Raw genomic sequence first — 16,758 nt, forward strand, 5'->3', positions numbered from 1 at the left:
ACTTCATACGTACTCACTACGAAACTCAAGTGCCTGCAGAATTGAGTGTCGAAATAATTCATGCGGGCTGAATTTCCGGCGACGGCGTCGCGCGAATATAACTTAAGAAACTTACATCACGTCTGAAATACATACTTGAGCCTCTTAATAACGAGAGACCCGTTAAGATAAAATCTTCAAAATCGTTCCAAGCCATTAATCTAACATTGTTGAGAATTCCATTGTTTTTTTTCTCTTTGTTAAATATAAATACTTACATTCCCAGTCTGTTCGCGCAAACTTCGGAGTATATTCTATTATTAATATTCTTGGCGTTTTTTGACAAATCCTGTAATTGCGATATAAAATCTGAACCTATTATGTTGCGATAACAATTTATTAACCAAGAAATTTGGGCAATGATTAACAAAAAAAGGATGAAAAAAGAACGGTCCGAATAATTTAATCGATCGATTGGAGACCACAATGGTGATGTGACACGCGAACTTTTGTGAGTATTTTTACGTCGAGGTTCTGTGGATCACGGAAACAAATTAGGAGTTCGCGTGCGACAATGTACCTTTTAACTAAATAAAAGGTACGAATTTCACATGACCGTGTTCACTTGCCAATCTTGCTTATTACGTGCTTTTGTTCTAAACAAGAAACTTTACCATGAAGCTTATTTTATCAAACTTTTTCACTCGCATACACAAAATGTATTTTGTGGTTTCATACAAACGAGAAATCATTAAAGCAATATTAATTTTAGACAGTACGTAACATGCAATTTTTTTTTATAAAAAAAGTAGTTTGACTAGTAAAAGGAGAAAATATTTGCTTTCGATCAATACCAAAATGTTTTATAACACGTAAATTAAGAGTAATTTATCAGTCGTCATATATTGGTTATGTATGTGGCAAATATGATTGACATTAACCTCATTATCATCGGTTATTACCGAAGCATTGTGTAAGCGATTTCTGCAAACGTTTCGACAGTGGATTTCAGCTGAACATGCTCCGATGATTTCCCTGTTTTTTACATTACGTCGTTACTACCTACCGTCCGATGCGTTTAAAAGCGATTACGACAGAGCGAGGAAGGAAAAAAGAAAACCCACTGCCTTCGTCGGCAGAGTGCGAATTAGTTGTAATTGGACTCGCGTCTATCACATAACGCGGGAAATGCGTGTAATAACTGTAATTACAACGAGAAAGGCGAAATGTATCGATCGTTCGTACTCGCAGATGTTCCATCTATATTTCTACTTTTCGCTTTTATCATTTACTTACATTTATACGTATCGCAGAAACAATTACATAATTAATTAATAATTAATAATGTACATATTACAGTTTCTTTGTTACGATTTATTATCGTAGGTAAAAGCTTCATAAAAAAAATATCTCTTACGTATTGTGTTCTATACATTATTAACGGTATTTTATTTTCTCTCTTATTATAACGATAATAGCAATTTGTTATTTTTATAACAAAGTAAAATTTATACAAGGAACGCTGTGCGCTTGTCTCCTCAAAGTGCATTTCGGTGTCGCCGGTCGATACCGAAGTAACCATCACGTTTTTTCCTTCTTGCTTGGCTTATCGGCAATTTGTTTATAATGCGTAATCAACAACCGTTTTCCTCCCGCAAAGGCTTCCGCTTTATTCTTTCCTGTACATCCCGTATCGTCGATGCGCACTAACTCCGCGCCGTGCGCACTTACGCGCAACCAATTGCTCCTCCATTTTCCGGGGTTAATGCGTATTTACTGTACGCACGATTTAATCGTTGCTTACCTTCGATGCGATAGAGTGAGCCGCGTAGTCATCGATCCTGGAAAAGATAATTACGATAATTTCTATATGTAAATAAGACATAGAAATTTACACCTTTAGAGTAAACGTTAATAAAAGTGCAGGTGCATGCATGTAAACAGATTACGAACGATTATAAGAACCAACTCCTCCGACGTCGTTTATCTCCGCCGACCGAATATTCTCTCTCCATGGGGATCACAGGATGGTGATACCGAGGGGAGAAAGAACGTACAGTAATCGGCGTCGGTGGAATCGGCCCTAAATCATCCTTGATCTTGCTTGCCACCCCGCGTTTCAGCCTGCTGCGCCAATGGCAACGTTCAATTTCCGCTCGTATCCACCTGTACCTCTTTTTTTTTGTTCCGCACATGTTCCGAGATAACCTGATGCTGCGTGTTGCAGGCGGAGGTAGCGGCGCAAGCAACCGCTCGCAATATCAGCGAGTCAGAACAGACTCCTGCACTAGATGATTTTACAATCGTGCGTGGCTCTTGAAGAGCAGAAAAAAAGTAGTCTGCTCTTAAAACGAAGAGTTAGAAGACCGTGATTGAGTAACACACGAATTGAGTTATAAAGAAATAAAAATAGAACAATGGAAAATGTGTGTCTCGCAGTGAAGATAAAAGACTGTGAAGATAAGATTACATATAATGCATATCGATTGCATAAACAGATTAATGCAAGCGACGAGTTATCAGCGATTTGTAAAGTTAACTTAGAAATACATGCTTACTATCAGCATGCTTATCTGATAAGTATGTTTATCGTCGAAGATTATGAAATTAATTAAGTCAAGACTCATCAAGTTAACGCATTGGATCTCGAGAATAATTTTTTTGAAAGTTTCTATTCTTTATACGGTATGTCTTTTTTTCCACAAAGGAGTTTTGAAAAATTTTATTTTTTTACTCATAAACAAGATTCTGCTCTATGTGTTAAGTGAAAATGTTTCTGAACGGTATTTTTCTTCCTCACGCACAGCCTCCTCCTGCATCGCGTTCACGATACACGCCGTGGCCGACGTACGCCGATTTAAAATGTTGATAGCGTCCTATTATGGTTAAATAACTGCTGACCGAGAGTAGGGCTCGTTGGTTCTGACCGTGTATAAAATAAAGCGGCGTGCAGCGGCCACGCTCTACAAATCAACGGAGAAAATGCTCCCGCCTAGCGCGATGCTGCATACCGCAGTGTACGTGTGCACGTTCTAATATATCACAGTCTAACTGTCTTCCAGTAAAAATACATAAAGAAAAATTATACAGAGAGTTAAAAATTAGAAATAATATAGTCTACGTCAGAGAATGTAATAACGCTCTTTCTAGTATTTAACGCATATTTCTTACGAAGAAACGGCAACAGATTGACGATCTCGACCGAGATAGATCAACTAAAGAGATTATTCGCAATTTATAATGGTATGATGATCAAAAGATTGATCAAAAGATTTATATGCGGGAAAAAAGCAGACATTAGTATTCTTTAGAGAGTGATTACATAGGTATTGCAAATCGCGACGTTATATCCTTTTGAATAGGCCTCTTGATCGAGATGAAGCAGCGAGCGATTTTACTCGCTTCGTACAACCGTTCTCATCATCCGCCATCTGTCATCTTTCGGGAACACCTGTTTACCGAGAGTTTAGCTCCACGTAAGAGGAGCCACGTTTCCTTATTACGTCGGCTCACCGCAATTCGCGGGCATAAAAAAGAAAGTATATGTATCACGAGTTACATTTCAGGATCTCAATTTAATTCGCCGTTAAAATATCTCGGTATTTCGCGAGCCCCGGTAGTTTAGTCTTACATGATGAAAGATATACAATTTCATCAATTGTCCAATGTACGACAGCGTTAAAGATTACATCAGATTACGATTACCATTGGTATACGATAAAAAAAGTGTGAAACATTGATTCTATTCGGGAAACATTATTCACTTGAAGCTTCTATTAGATGTACAAAATCGCGTGTTGGACTATAATTTGCCGGTAGGGTAAAGAAAAACGTGAGCTCCATCGGGCATATGTATAGTCAACTATCTCATCGCGTCCTCCTCTTCCGCGCTTCTTGATAATTACGTTGGCCCATTTCGCATCTAGTTACAGTTACTCACAATCAGTGGCATTACGGCGCAACGCTAATTTCCGCAGATACGCGACCCGATCTGCGCAATGCGTGCAGTTATAATGATCGTTTTGCCTCCCGCAGGGAAGTTACTAATTGCATGCGTAAGAAATATGATTTGCATCGCGGGCTGGTGCGTGATATGCCGTCCCGATTATTGCTCGGATGCGTTATCGAGTGCAGTTTCGAGATCCTCAGTTTGCTCCATTTTGCGGGAAAAGAGTTATACCGTCGAAATTGCATTACACTGTATTAATTAAAGAAATGAAAAGTGCACCGGTGAAGCGTTCCTTTAATGAATTATTCTTTCACGCGCAACAGAGTGTTCGCCGTAATAACTTCTTATTCAATCTCGAAATTTATGCATTGTTTAATCGATTCGAAACGTGTGGATTAGAACGCGAGATTAACCGACTGAGCTCTTTCCTTTGAATGAAGTTTCAAAGGCACCTCCGCTTAGAACCGTACCACTTAATTGCACGCGAGCGATTCGTTGCCGCACAATGCACCAAGTTGCACCAAGGGTCAAAGTGACTTTCAACTTATATACCTGACGAATCTCGTAATTAATGGTTGTACCCTTTGCCACAAGAAGTAGTCCCTTAATTGAGTCTCTTCGAAAAACGACCATGAAAATGATGACTTTCTTACTAACGTTGATTGTCACGACAAGACTGATCCGCTGTACCTCGATCGTGTTATCTTATTATTAAATATGTTAAAGTAAACTTATAAATTTTATCAAAATTTATATAAATTATATAATATATGTGTGTAGATGAAAAACGTTATATCTAAATTAGTTATAAATTTATACAAGTTAAACGAAAGAAAAAGAGGTTGAATTAATTCGACCCGAATTCGGTGGTCAATGCAGCGTCATTTTGATCATGAAAGAGGCCATGCCATTATCAGATGTTGATCGAAGCATCCGATCGATTAATGATGCTGAGCGGCATATCCGGCCCGGTGCACCTGCCCGTTTCAGCCGATTGAAACCGCGCGCTGTCGATAGAATCGAAATCGGGGCGGGGAATTCGCGGTCGCGGTCGATTAACTTACGTAATCGCGCAAACACGGGAAGCGATACCGATTAGATGCTGTAATTATTCTTGCCCGTCTCGCAGACTGCTGCGCCGTTTGCCGAGACCTTTTTTCGACCTTTACCTTTTTGCGCGGCATGCAGATTTCGGGATCGCGTGCAATCACGAGGCGCGGGGCGTTTAAATCCACGGATTGTTTATCGGGCGCGACAAAGACTCACGGTTTTTGTTACCTAATTACCGCAGTATGCAACCGCGCGGTCAACGTACTCGAGCATATTGCGGAGTCACGAACAGCGTTTTACGAGCAAGCGCGCACACAGAGCCCGATAAAGTGCGCGTCTCGTCGCGTAAACACGCGAGAATTTCTACACTTTGCCATGTAGGATCGTGCTAATTGCCGCTTGTTGCCCCTCGCCTCTTGTTACAAGATCAGCCCATGCACGGAGCATGCTTTGTTGCCGGCTTCCCTACCGGCTGTCCTTGCAAGTTGCAATTCGTATTATCTCGCGCGGAGTCCGAGCTAGATAATTTATTTATTTCGCGATACTAAAAGGTGTCGATTTCAGTGTATCCCGATCTTTATACTTTCTCTTGCTAATAGTATAAAAATAATATAAGAATAAAACGCAAAACGCGCGGAAATCGAGAGTCGATTCACGTTTCATTTATTTTCTGTAACTTTTCAAGGATAAGCGAAGCATGAAGCTTGAGCAGACAAATTTTACCTGCCTACTACAATCGAACGTCGAATATCGCCTTGCTCTAGGCTCCGCGCGAATCATTCACGAATAATAGATCATTTATCACCGCGTATATTTGCGCCGCAGCAAGAGTGATACCGGCTAGGGCAGGTTGGTGCTCCGATCGAACGGAACGGTTCGCCCCGTCACGGCAGTTTTATTATCCTTTTATGCTATCGTTCGCCATGCGAGAGAGTTACGGCGATGAGAGGTGCAGCCGAGTAAAAATGGGTCGAAGAGCACGACAGCGCGAGCTGGCACCTCGTCATTTTCGTGACATTTATTGAATTACAGAGCCGGTTGCCGCCAACCATTATTGTTTTTTTTTTATTACGGTTTTCGTGACAGGTGAACTATCGAGGAATTTTGATTGAGATATTATAAGATATTAAAACTGGATTTTTTTAATTAAATGGATGGTATACTCGTTTACATTTAATTCATTTTTTAATTCATTGATTTTAGAAAAAAAGAAGAAAAAAATATTTGAGAAATCTGTAAAAAGATACGTATTATAAAAATCTTTTATTATAATCTTTAACAATTTTTTTTCTTTTTTGCTAAATTTAGAGCTGACAACTCAGCATGTTACTACTGGCTTGAAGTCTATATAAACTCTGTAATACGTACTTTGCTATGAATATCAGATCACTTAGGAATTAGTGCACAAATTTTTCAGCGATTTATTCATATAGTTTCTTCTTCCTCAAAGGAAATATTCAGCAAAAAGAGAACCCGCGAAATGTTCCATTCGACGAAGCAAGCATCACGTTCCAGGATCCAACAACTTAATTAGCTCCTTACCAGGCTCACAAAGGCGCGACGATACATCTGGAACTAAATTTATGTTTTAAATAAAACGTATGTATATAATTGTTGCATAAATATTTTGCTTTAAAATTGCCAAAATTGCTTTAGTCTGTCTTCTGTGTACATTATTATTTTACAATCAATTACTTTAATTGCTTCTATTACCATTGCTCAGACAAGCTAATGTACTTTGTCATTTTATCAGTAACATTTTATTTAACAAATTTGCATGATATAGTGCTTATATAAAGATATTGGCATGTAAATTAACATTAAAATTTAAGTAAAATTTAAAACCGATCATTATTCTTAATGGAATATTAAGAGACACAATATTAAGAGTCTCTCATAAAAGACATAAGATTAAGATGTTTGTGAACCTCTAAGTCTAGTCTGTCACGCGTGTTCGCTGCTATGCAATCGCGTACACTCTCTTATGCGTATTGAGTCGCGACACGCATGTTCACGGTGATGCTTCACGTTGCGAATCGCCAATCAGCTGCATCCTGCAACCTCGTTCTCTCTTTCTCTCTCCCTCTTTCATTCTCCCTCATGCCTCGCTTTGTTGCTTATTCAATGCTGTGATAAGCGATGGTTGTTAAGACTCAACAAGAGTTTAACGTATCTTCGTAACGAACGTATCGTTTACTTTTTTTCAATTGCGAACGCTGATAACGCGAATCGAAACTGATAGACATATTTATTCAAACAATTAATGAAGATACATATTTGTATCTCGAATATTACACAAGATTTCAAGATGTATGAGATCAGTTTAGTTTCCCTCGATTATAGATTCTCGAACGAATTTAAAATCCTTAATAAAAGTTTCGCAAAATATAATATTTTTTGATAACTTAATTTTCAATGTTAAATATTTTAATAAATCTTCATATATTCGAATAAAAGATGTTGGATGATATATACACATATTATATATGTATATGTACTCACATACATATACACCCTCAAATAAAAATCAATTATTAAGTGCAATAATTTCGTGAATTAATGTTGGTTATTTTTTCTTGATTATATTATATATATGCATACTTTATTATACTATGTATGTATATATTCGATTTAATAAATTCTCAGCCAATCTCGCGCCATGTCGTCAAACAAATGTTTGGTCGATACGACGCCTCCTGACTTCGATATTGGCCTACATTGCTTTCACTTTTGCTGTATCCTTACTTTCCCATGGTCACGCCGTGAGGATTACTCGAGTTGCATTGAATTGCTCTACCCGGTGGTTTACGAAAGAGTGCAGAATTGCGCTGTGCAAAACACGACGTCGCATCGCAACGATTGCACGTAAAAAGAAAGCAAAGTAGAAACTATTTTGCAAAATTATCGGCCAGTACGGTACATCCAACCAGCGTAAAAATTATTTATGTGAAAATTCTTATCTTCCTTTTATATATACTCGATTAAATACAATTCCCAAGTGTTTGTTCAACATTTTGGAAAATACCGAGACGCTGCGTAACCACCTATCGGATACAGCTGTGTAAAGCGCGATAGTTTACACGCGTATTTTTCCTTAATCGAGACACGGATATACACACGCCTTTTCCTGAGATTTATTATCGACGAGATGCTCACTGGGCCATTTATAACACATGGCGTGCATCTGCCGCCCCTGTGAGTTGTACGATAAAAGGAAATCGCTCTTGTTAAACAGCCCCTGCTCTGCTCGATATTGTTGCATTATAATTTACATCATGCTCTCTTTTTATTACGCCTGTTTATTTTTTATATTTAAAGTCTAAATTATTTATATTTTTTAGTATATATAATTTATGTGTTATGTACATATATAAATTGTAAAAATTTATTTTATCGCATTAGACTAAGCATAATATCCAGACACAATTCTTTGCTGCTTGCACTAATGAGGGAGTGTTACTTGCATGTTAGACGGGAGCAGTTTCGTTCATCTTCATAACGCACGTCTGTGCGTATACCTACGTCTGTATGACATTAAGCTTCGCGCGTGTACGAGCGTGAATGAAACATGCTCGAGTCGAATGCACAGTACATGCTATAATCGTCTATTATACGATGGTATCGTGAAAGCGAAATTGTGGGAGTTGGAAGAAATTGCTCCTGCTCCACTTTTCCCGTTAATTGTTTAACTCACTCGAAAAAGTGGTAAAAATAGATAAAATTCGCGAAAATTGCTGCATGTTTCATTGTCGCTTGCACATTGAACCATTTGTTTCGTATAATAACTTGCACGAAGAAATCCTAATAATGTACAATGTATCTATTTTCGCAATCACGTGGTAAGTTTCTAAATTTGACGAGTTTTTCTTATTGTAATTGTGTGAACGTTACATATATGGTTTGTGTATCAAAAATCAAGCGTATATATAGATATATAGATAAAAGTGATTGGAGATTCATTAATATTACAATTAAGACAAGCCGTTCTATTTTGAGCCATTAGCACTTGAATTATTTTTGTGAACTGTTCTGATATTTTAAGAATTATCTACTAGTCACTAGTCGAAAATTATCGAACCGAAATAACTGTAGCACACAGACATCCAAGATCACTCGCCTGGAAAAAATTACTCCATATCGCTCTAAGAGTGATATGATGTTAATGTTGTTTTAATGTGACGTAAGACGATATTAGATCATTCGTAATTATAGTACTACAAATCGTAGTATTATCCAGTCCTCGTTGATGTTTTGCTGTCCGTGCAATCGGTATTATGGAAATTCCGGAGAAATTAAGAGCAATAAGTACTTGCAATAATTTTGTATTTCTCGCCGCGATGACTTGTGTTTGTCTCGCAATTGAAGGAAATTGAAATGTACATATATAAATCCATATAATGTATAATATAGCATAGAGTTTTTCTAACTCTAGAGTGAAAAATCAGTGATGATGAACGCGAACAAAGAAAACGATGTAAATTATACTGAAAATGAGTTCAATTAAAAGATCCAGAGCAGAGAAATAATTTCATAGATGCATACTTTTTCTTGTTGCACCGTTTAAAAATCGACTGTTAAAGTACTCCGTATCTAGAATAGTATTAGCGGTGAATTTTAGAGGCGATCTATTTAAACGGGAGTGATTAAATTCATCCGGCATTATGGGATCTGCAATTAGGCTCGTGATCCGCTATTACACGCCGCTATAATTCGTTTGGATCGAGCTCCTTAAGCACGAGCGCAAACTGCCCGTTAACGATCTGTTATTTGCAACAACGTTTCTCGGGTTCGCGAATCACGAATCACGAAGACGAGCGTCTCGGAATTATTGAATCGTGCACGAGATTTAATTTATCGAGTTCGGACGGTCGGCCCGAGTTATATGCGAATCAGCTGTTGCGCCGCATAGGTACTGGCATGGGTAGAGGCAGGCCAGATATAATTATTTTAAGAACAGCACAATGTCCGCGGGCGACACGCGCAGCGCTATGCACGGGAAGCCACTTTCACTGCGCGAACAATGAGAAATGATGATTGCTCCAATATGACCGCGGCGAGCGAACTACCGAAGCGTTACATTAATACATTTTTGCCGAGCGGCTCGCAGTTCGCTCGTTTTTCGCGGCGGATCGTAATGCACGTTTTAGTAAACGTAGTAAACGATGCTCGTTCGACGTTTATCTTTCACCGTGTCTTTTGTTTTTTGAGCATAGAAAGTGTCCCATATTTTTACTCCAATTTCACATTCTAAAATGACCAATCAGGTTATTGAATCTTGTTTCGGCAAAAACACTGCTTTATAAGTTTTCTACTAATATATTCTTCAAATATAGACTTGATCAATACAAATAAATGCAATCGGAAATTATCGGCTTTATACGTAACGATTGAAGCTCGAATCGTTATGCAATAGTTTTTACTTCTACCTTTTTGCTACACGATACTAATTTAGATTGCTGTAGATTATGAAATACCTGCGATTGAGATCCGCTTAAAAGACAAATAATACTTAAAATTTAATTTTAAGGGGATTGAATTGGGTCCATCGCCAGAACGGACGCAGATAAGATGACAGTTGGCCGGCGTACATCCTTATATCGATGTAACGATCGATAAATTCCATAACAGGACGTCGAGCGCCATTATGTAAACCCTCGGGGACCGAATGGATGAGCCAATTGGGTTACCGATCGATCAATCGATCAAGTTCCCCTCGCCTACGTTCGATCACGATCGTTATACCGTTTAATTTTTTGCAATTTAAAATAGTTTCGAAAAATTGGTCAACAAACGTTTCCATTATTTATACAATACGAGCGCAAAAAGTTATTTCGATCACTGACTTTTTCGTTCAGTTTCTCTTTTAACATTCGCGTGTAGATTTAATTTTAGTGACATTTCAAGACGTGATATGAGATAAACTTCTCGAAAGTGATTGAATACTTTGCGCAATAAAAAGTGACATCGTAGGACTGCCAAAAATATGCACTAAAATAACGCATTTTACTAATTTTTTTTTATAACGGAGATTGATTTGTTTTCTCACATTTGAGTCGTAACGTGACTGTTCGATTTCCCGTTTGATTTGCGAAAAGTAATGTAAAATTTCCGCCTAGCAACACTCTTGCACGCAATCTCCTGCTTTTCGTTTGACATTCATATCGACACAATATTCGAGAAGTAATGTTGAATGAGCGACGTTAAATGGAGTTGAAAATAGGAACCGGGATCCGCGCGGCTGAGCGTCGCGAGTGCACGAAATCAATTGACTGCGTAAACATGTAATAGAAAATCGGTTGGAATGGAAAGTCGCGTTGCCGGCAGTCCTACTTCTCGCGGCATCGTCGATATTGACCTTGCGGCGTGGTTCGGATCTCAGAATTCATTTGTTCTCGTCGAATCGAAATTCAGCCGGATCGAGGCGGAAACTCACAGGAGAGCTGATCTTTATAGCGTCGCACCCACGCGCCTCGCGCCGATATCCGCGATGCGAAGCGTCGCGAACCGGTCGTTTATCAGATTGCCTCGCGGATTTTCTGGCCGTGATGTTTCACGCTGCTCGACGAGAACGAAAGTCGAATCGTTTCGACCGAGAACGCGATATTTCGTGCGAGCTTCGCTATTCAGGACAGTCTTTTCCTGCGTGGCTCGCACCGCGATTTCGAGTTTGTTTTTATTATTAATTATTTTCGCTCGCGCGAGATAACGATGTAATTCTATGCTTGAGAAGTAGGATACCACTTATTGGGAATTCGATTAAGCATTCGCAGACGCGAGTGGCACGGGTCAAGGTCTGCTGCAGAAGGATCATCGTCCTTCTGCGGCAAGAGAATTCCGTTTAATGTCGAAGGTCGAGCATTTCGAGTTATAACCTAGTGAGGTAGCATTGATCTACTTTATCTTCGCTGAAAATGATGTTCCGTCGATCTATCGAAATTCACGTTTATTCCCTGCACTCAGATGCTTAGGCAAGCTATTACCGCGCGTTAATCAATACACGTTTTACCGCTAATTAATCACTGCAATTTCAAGTATTCCTCGATAAGAATGAATGTCATTATAAGAGAGAGATAATCGCTTGACTAAGTAATTATATTCCTGCATACGCTTACGACACGTACGTGGGTTGTTGGAGCAATCGGATGTGTCAGACCGATTGGGTGTGTTAGATTCTGTCTGTTATATTAATTTACACTCTGTTTTACGTACATAAATTTCAAATCTTTTTACATTATTTTTTTCAATGAATGATTTATATGTATAGTTTTCTATTGTTGTATTGCGTCACGCGTTCACACGTCGACCCACTTTTCCGAGCGACTATTTATCTCGAAATCGAATCTGCTGCGAATCTCATACATTTTGCGCCGAAGAAGCGAGGCGTGCCGAAGAAAAGCAATTTACTTGGGTGGCAGGCTGATTCTTTTGTGGGAATAAATTGCGTGGGAAAGTTCGTAGAAATTTTCACGGATCGGCCTATAGATACTGTTTCCTAGTTACTGACGCCTCGCGTGTCACAAACCTCATTACTCATCACGGCGTCTCCCTTGATCCCTTGACCCGCATACACCGCGTTCGCCGCCGCCGACGTCGATGCATCGGCGAATTTTCAGCAATTAAGTCTCGGCAGCACGCGATTCGTGTCAGTAAGATCAAACTATTAGAGAAAGCCTCGCCTAACGAGTGCTCCCTATCAATTGACTCCCGTTCGAAGATTTCACGCAAGTTCTATGCGCGACCTCGTTCAGAAATTACAGTAATTCTCCCGGCAAGCTTGACATTGTGTGCATCGTGATAGAACTATCCAACGACATATAGGCGGAGTGAAACCGGAATGAAGCTGGAAATTAGCAGTTTGAGGTTGCAGAGAGATGTCGTTTGTTCGTTCGAGTATATACTTTTTCTTATTTTATCTCGCGTACTCATAAACGTACTCATAACGGTGAATTCTTTCCGAGAACGTTCTTAGAAGAAGTGCATCTGATAAATGTTAAAATCACTTTTCTACCCGGATTTTTAAGCGCTCTTCCAATGTACTTTCGAGGATTTCTAAGGGTTTCCGCTAAGACAATTACTTGATACGTGCAACTGGCAGCTCGAATCCTTGAAGCTCGAACGCCAGCACAGCCTTCCTGCGGCTTCACTGTGCTGGCGCCCACATATCATCGCTAACAGATAGTCTCCCTGGCGAGTTCGTTACTGAGTGTGCCGTGAACTTGAAGCGTAACGAGTGTTTCCTCACGCGAGTCCAACGTGTCGATTCGTGCGAGATATTCGCGGAGTAACGAGTAAACCCGCCTTACCGAACACGGTTGAAGAGTGCAGGAATCAGCGCAGACGAATCCTTCCCTCGCCGATGTTTTACACAATTTACACAGTCAACCTTCATTCTTGGTTAGCGCGCCGTTGCAGCGTTGTGTGGAGACAGGAGAACATAACCGCCGTCGCCCACTCTGTTCCTATCGAAATTAAGTAGATGCTGGTACATGTACCTTACCGCGTTAAACAGCGTCCTTGAGACTCGACACTGCGGTGACTGCCATACTTGACGTACCCGTGAGTACTTTTTTCAAGTTTTACCTTTGACGGTTACCGTCTATGACGATGGTCTCATCCATATGCGTTGAGATACAAACGGGATAGGGTAACGACACGGTTTAGCGGATAAGAGTGTTCACGGACTTCCACCTGGGAGACTCGACCTCGATCTCGTAAGAAATTCTTTACAAGGCCTTGAATTTTGATATGAGATATAATCTGAATTGCAAGTATATTTGCTCGATGGACACTTTTTATATTATCTTTTTGATCTCACCTTTGATCTCTAATAATTATTTTACTTAAATGATTCAGATTATATATTTATTCAGACAGAATATATTTTGTTATTTCTGAGAAGATTAATTCTTCTTTTTATCTCTTTTTAAATAGGTAAAAAACTTGGTCTTTGTGTAATTATCTGTTCAAATATAATAAATTTATGTGACGCAAGATAAGCACCAGAATTAAATTTACAAAGTAATTTTTGAGAGACGTAACCTCGGTTTATTTTCGGCGTAGTTATTTTGCTTTAAATTGTGTTACTGTCTTGCACGGTTGCTCTGCTCTTGTATAACTTTCGGCCCTGTCATATTTCGGTCTCAGTTACGGTAGAGTAATCAGCCGCCAGAGCTAAAAATCATAGAGAGACCATGCGGGCGATTCTGATTGAACAATCGCCCACGAATAACGCGCATTCAGTTTCGGTAAAAATATTTAATGCTACATTTCTCGTTTAGTGCGGTTTGCCGATACGTAGGAGTTATGCGGGCTTTTAACCGTACGACGCTCACGATATCGGTTCGAAAAAAATCGACCTGATGGTAAAACCGCTAACCGAACAATAAATTAGCGTCGCGAGAATGTTTCGTATCGGACTAGCACTTTATTCGCGAGTTTGCATTTGCACTATGCTTGCAATAAAATTAGTACTTTCCAAACGGAGGAAGAACGGATAGTAACGGCTAATCACCATTACAATTTTTCATATAATGAGAGAAGAAGAGAAAGAGAAATCTCTCCTCTCTTTTCTTGACTCATTTATTTTTCTAAGATAAAATTTTCTTAAATCGTTTTTTATGTTGTTAGATCTTTTTTATACTTGTATTGATGGAAATACTTTATGCGAATACCTATACTTCTATAAATTATTAACATAGTAAAAAATTTATGAAAATTTATCTTTATTAAAGAGAAAGATTCTCCGCTTCTATATTTTTCATTTTTTTAATCTGTAAAGTAAAGGTATAAAAAAGCTCATTATTAATTGTCTACTCGTTGAGTAAAATTCAATTTGACATGTCAAGTTATTATCGCGATACAAATGTAGCAACGTGTGTACGCTTAGGTGCGCGCTGCGACCTCGGGGCACGTCGACGCAATCAACACGCGGAGCGTCTAAGAATCACGGCCCTTTACATCAAGATCTTCACTTAGCGTAGTCGAGAAGGCGGGCGAAGGTACATGCGGAGCAAACGACGCGCGCCAACACGTGGAGGCGGACAGGATTTTCTCTCTCTCTCATCGCCTGCATCACGTTTTACTCCGTTCCACTCTGTGCTCTTCCTCGTAGGGGCACGGACGATAGACACGAATAGAGAAAAAAAACGCAGCGCAGCGAACGCGTAGGCATCAGCTCGCTCCTTATAGGAGTGACACGCGCGTGCAACGACCGAGCCATTATTATACAGATGATTACCGCGTGCGGGGGCCCCACGTTGCACGCGAACGTGCCCGCTAGAATCCCCGCCCGAGGTCTTATCCTGTAGGCTAGAAAGAAAAGTCGCGATACAAGCATCAGCGCCTTATGAATCACGAGCTCACGGAGTAAGATTTTCATTCTTTCTCGTTCGTATAATTTCTCGATGCTTGATTATGATAAATGATTCATATGAACTGCAGCAATGTTTTAATAATTGAATGAATTATATATAGAATCAACTAATTTTAACTTGGAAAGAAATAGCTTTGAGGATCTTTCCATCTTTTATTGCATTACAAAAATATTTCGCACAGAACGAAGTCTTATTCACTGTTCGAGTGTTAGTGATTAATTATTAATAAAGATGCATTGTCATCAATTGAAAGTGTGCATAACTTTCGAATTCAGGTTTAGAATAAATTAACTGGGAATTGTAAATCAAAAATACATTTGACATCACAGGATTCAAAATGTATCGGGAAAAATTGTCGAGGCTGTAAATAAATTTGTAATTAGCGCCGATTCGGTATCGATGGAGGCCCTTGCCTTTCATCGGAAGCATTGTTTTTCAGGGTGAAGAGGAGGCCTTGAGATTAGCATCGACGCATCATAAATCACGCAAACCCCTCGGGCGTGCAGGCGAACCTTCTGCGTCTCCCTTTTTTCCCCTCTCTGTTTTAATTCCATAACGTTGATTCGTAAAAGTTTGGCTCATCGACGTGGATTTACGCGTTGAATAAATTACCCGCGCTAATGATAATATTGCTTTGCTCGTCTTAAACAATCCCATAAACAACTTCACCCCTTTAGCTATTATTGCTTAACTCATGGCTGAGAATAACGATATGCAAATTAATTTCGCCATCGTTTATCGACATCAAGAGAGATGCGAGTCTTTTGTGTTAATTAATCGAAATAATTAATTGAAAATAACAGCAATATAGGAAACACAAGTGAGTCAACTTTCGATGAGTTGACTTTTACGTAGCATCTCATTTTCAGAATATTGATATAATTAATAGAATTATCTAGTTTTCAATAAGAAAATATGCTTATTATTTTCTATTTAAGTTTATAACGCTGACTTTTATGCACAAATTTATCTCTTGTTGTAAATTTTCTTAAATTTTATTTTTTAACTATAAAATTTTTTTATAAATAATTAAATGCTTCGGGGAATTTGAATCAGATGTCGAGTTATAATATACGGAATAAATAACGGAGCATTTTTTATATGCGGGACGATGTGCATTAGTCTCTCGACGAGACCCATAAACGGAACAAATTGCTTGATGATGGTAATGCTGTGCCTTATTAAGAAACCGTTTGAGCCGATTATGGTAGGACATCGTCATCTACGAATCGCTCATAAATCTTCACAAATCAATTCGATATGTCGATCAGTGTAGCCTCTTATAGAAATGAGGGTGTTCGTCGGGGAAGTCGCGTTGCTCCTTTAAACTTTCATACATTGTATTGTGTCGCGACCTCGCATAAAGATCCGCTGTCGTGACGTTCTCGTCCTGGAGTAGCTGCACGC

General features: G+C 39.2%; 1 protein-coding gene across 4 annotated transcripts in view; it reads left to right on the forward strand.

Moving 5' to 3' along the window:
* Positions 1 to 16,758, forward strand: part of Jvl (javelin-like) — a 58,022-nt gene that overhangs the window by 27,991 nt on the left and 13,273 nt on the right. For 2 of the 4 annotated variants that reach the window (XM_071770975.1, XM_071770984.1), the window contains exon 2: positions 6,429 to 6,577. The exons of the other annotated variants lie outside the window; for them this stretch is intronic. The gene's annotated coding sequence lies outside the window, so the exon portion shown is untranslated. The remainder of the gene's footprint in view (positions 1 to 6,428; positions 6,578 to 16,758) is intronic. 4 annotated transcript variants of the gene reach the window in all.

The sequence above is a fragment of the Temnothorax longispinosus genome, chromosome 1 (assembly GCF_030848805.1).
Source record: "Temnothorax longispinosus isolate EJ_2023e chromosome 1, Tlon_JGU_v1, whole genome shotgun sequence".
Classification (NCBI taxonomy): Eukaryota; Metazoa; Arthropoda; class Insecta; order Hymenoptera; family Formicidae; genus Temnothorax; species Temnothorax longispinosus.